Here is a 3,781-nt window from a genome sequence, read left to right on the forward strand (position 1 = left end):
TATTGATATTCATTGCATGTATTTATAAGTTCAAAATTGGAACCACCTGGAGGGCTCCTGGGTCAGATGGGTCCTGAAGTCCTGAGGCACCAGCCTTTCCAAGATTACCAATTAATCACATCCCCCTTTAATGTCCTCATCCCTTCTCAACATGAAAAACCCACATCAGGCATTGCCCAAAGATCCCTATAGATTGAGAGAGGGATCAAAGGAGAAGGAGGAGGTATAACAGAGAGAACAGAATTTGGAAGATGAGCATGACTGCTGAATCACTATATTAATATTCCTCCTAGCCGCCAGTATTTTGGAGCATTCTGAGATGGTAGAATGGTAGCCCATGAAAACCTCTGGGATCTGTTCTGTAACTACTTGTTGAAGTGTGCTTGAAAATAATTGCTTTTTTCTTTCTTTGCTTTGTATATATGTTATATTTTATAATAAAAAAACTTTTAAAAATATTTGCAACAACCAAGCACTCCTACTACTTCTCGCTGCTCTGTCTGGCACCAAGGTCGATTATAAAGCTGGTCTGAATGGAGAATGGGCCTCTCCCATGTGTTACCCTCTGTGTGGTTCATACCTTAACATAACACAGTTTTGTGAAATCATTCTTTCAAGTTTTACCTTCAATCTTTGTTCTATCCTGGGGGTGGGGTGGGTGGGAACATAATGGCCTTCATACTACATTCAGAATTTCTGCCCAGCCCATAACTTAGGTCAGAACCATAGATCTGTTTCCTTCTTCCCTGACGTTGTATTCTCTCTCAGGAGATTCTTGTGATCTCCATGCAATACTCTTCGTTGAGTAACACCACCAGTTTTATAGTCATGCCTGAATCCCAAAAGCAGGACCTAGGCTCAAACTGAGCTGCCTACTGCCAACAATGAGTCTGAACTCTACCTGTTGCAAGGAGGGGCTTTAAGGCATAAGAACAGTAATTCTGAAACCTCAAGTTTTTGATCCAGTTGAGGGAACAACAGGATGAGATCTATTGGGACTGAGGGGTCTTCTTAGAGCAGTGATATATTATGGCACTAAAGATACTTGACTTTGCTACTTGTAAAACTGAATGGGAATTATTCATTAGAGCTTGTGACTTGTTCATTAACTTTGTGCTTTTTTTAAAATATGAAGCACTTCATGAATTTGCATGTCATCCTTGCTCAGGGGCCATGCTAATCTCTGTATCATTCCAATTTTAGCATATGTGCTGCCAAAGCGAGCACTGTTCATTAACTTTGAATAGGAATGTTCATGATAATGGCAACAAAGGATGTTAAACCTGTGTAGATAATTAAGGTGAACTGAACTTCAATTGTGCCTCATTCTGTACATAGAGTCAAGCTATTTTATTTGCTAAGGAAGCATAATATATTTCCCAGACAACTAAAATGCTAGACACTGAGAATATTTAGAAAGTTATATGAAAATCTGAACCACCAGTCTGCAAGATGGAAATGGAAATCTACAATGATGAAATTGCTAAAGGTGACAGCAAGAAGTCAACAGCTTAGCCTAACAAACTATTGACTTTGAGGCCTTTCTTAGCTAATGGAACATTGAGTTGGAATTTTAATGCTTGAAAGAAGCTTTAAGAAAGCTTGAATTATTAGTGCTTACTTATGCTGGGTGCTATTTTAAGTATTTTATATATTTATACAATCATACAAGATGTCCACATTGTTATTATTCTCAGTTTCACAGATAATGAACTTGAGGCACAAAGAAGGTTAAGAACTTGCAAGTCACCCAGCTAATGGGTGGTAGAGCCAAGATCTAGACCAATGTGGTTCGGCTCTGAAGCCTATACCCTGCCATAGCTCACAATCGTGGAGTCTCTCATTTAGAGCTACTTTCTGTGGGTTGTAAACGAGCTCCCTGGATCAAGATAGAGTTAGGTTTCATAGGGTGAAACATTACTTATGACCTTTACCTCCCAGAAAACCTGCTCCCCAGACCTTAATTGGGTCTTGTCCATAGATATCACCCTCCTCAAACTGAGATAGAGAGGAGCTCCTGGTATCCAGAGCCAAAGGAACTCAAATGATCCATTCTGGTACAACAGACAGGAGCTGGTCTGTCAGCCTCCATCACCCCTCTCAGGATGGCGCAGAGGGTAAGGTTAAGTGCCATTTTTCTGCTATTTAGTCTCTCCTCTTACCATCTCACTCCTCCCCACCCATAGATATGCAAATACCAAGGTCACAGGTGACTGACTAGTCCAAGCCTCATGGTACTTCGCAAGATAGCGTGGTTTTGTCAGTTGTTTTCTAACTGCCTATCTGTTTATGGAAAGGAGTTCTTCCTCTTTTCATTCTACTACCAAAATGCAAACCCTTCATTTCCCAGTGCCTGCCCATGTAAAAAAAAAAATAAATAAACATTCCTTTAAAAAAAAAACAAAAATTAAAAAATAAATAAATAAAACAAAAACAAAATGCAAGCCTTCTCCTGTGTCCTGTGGCACTGTCACCTAGACATCATCCTTATAGAGCCAGTCCTATGAGAGATTCCCCAAAGGCTCCAGCAGGGAGTTTGCAGTTCTAAAGGGCCAAGGGTGGTGGTGAATTTCTTCTAAGTGTCTGGAGACCTCGCTCCTGACAAGCATCTGAAGCTTGTCTCCAAATAGATGACTTCTTTAAATTTACTTTCTTGGTCCCTGCAGTGAAGGAGCAGCTTCTGAACTGAAAAACCAGTGGCTCAAGGGCTCCACCATGAGGAACTCAGGCAAGGAGATCTCTGACTAGAAATTTCCATCACCTTCCGGAGCAGGTGCCACCTGCAGGAAGCTGAAGGCCGGAAATGTTCTGTCCTGCCTGGCACAGAAAGGGACTTGGCACAATGCTCCTCAGAGCCTTTTTTGCATAACATAGTGCAAGGTTGAACAGGAGCTTTCTTTAGTTTTCTCCAGGTTCCATTCAGGGCCGCTGGGGGGTTGGTATGTCTAAGCTCCACATCAATAGCAGCTGTCAAGATGCTGAAGCTATTCTCCTTTTTGGAGAGCTAGATGGAATTAACTTTGCTAAATTCTCCCTCAGCCCTGCCCACCAATTCCCCCACCGATTGCAACAAGAGCTACCTGGCAGCTGTTAGCAGGATGCAGCAGTGTATGGACTTCACCTCCACTGCCTTCTCCCCTAGAGCCTTAGCTATGTCTAAAGCTCTGGTTCTCAACACCCCCATCCCAGTGGCACCAACCTTTGAGGTGAGTTGGGACCCACTTATTCTGGGGCCTGGGCCCTGGGGTTTTGTGCTCATCAGGATTTCAGTGATGTCTTGACTGGGAGATTCTAGCTTTATTATCAAGCAGACAGGGATAGAATTTTGGCTCTTTCTGTATCAGTCCTTTAGGCAAGATAGAGAACCTGAGATTCATCCAGAGAATGGGGAAGATTTTAGTAACTTAGCTTGTTATTATGTGTTTATCCCAACATGCTTCATGAGAGCAGAAGTCAAGTCTGTCTTGTTCATGTTTTTTTCTCCAACACCTAGCTCAGTACCTGGCACAAACAATAAATGTTTGTGGAGGGAAACAGAAAAAATTGCTTCCAAATAGGATTGTGGTGAGCATTAAATGAGATGACATATGTAACACATGCAGGAGTCATGTGCTCTGTAAATGACAGTTTCTAGCTACCAGCTTATTCTGATTGCATGACACTACACTTCACAATTCAACTATTACGATGGTCAGCTCATTCATTCATTCACTCAAGAAATACTTATCGGACATCTATTATGTGTCCCCTCAGGACAACACAAATGTAAACAGCACAATCC

General features: G+C 41.8%; 1 non-coding gene across 1 annotated transcript; it reads right to left on the reverse strand.

Annotated features, from left to right (window-relative positions):
• Nucleotides 1-1,123: 1,123 nt before the first annotated feature.
• LOC143689178 (U6 spliceosomal RNA) lies at nucleotides 1,124-1,227 on the reverse strand. Its single transcript, XR_013178640.1, has one exon. It is a non-coding gene; the product is annotated as a U6 spliceosomal RNA (small nuclear RNA).
• Nucleotides 1,228-3,781: the final 2,554 nt, after the last annotated feature.

The sequence above is a fragment of the Tamandua tetradactyla genome, chromosome 6, assembly GCF_023851605.1.
Source record: "Tamandua tetradactyla isolate mTamTet1 chromosome 6, mTamTet1.pri, whole genome shotgun sequence".
NCBI lineage: Eukaryota > Metazoa > Chordata > Mammalia > Pilosa > Myrmecophagidae > Tamandua > Tamandua tetradactyla.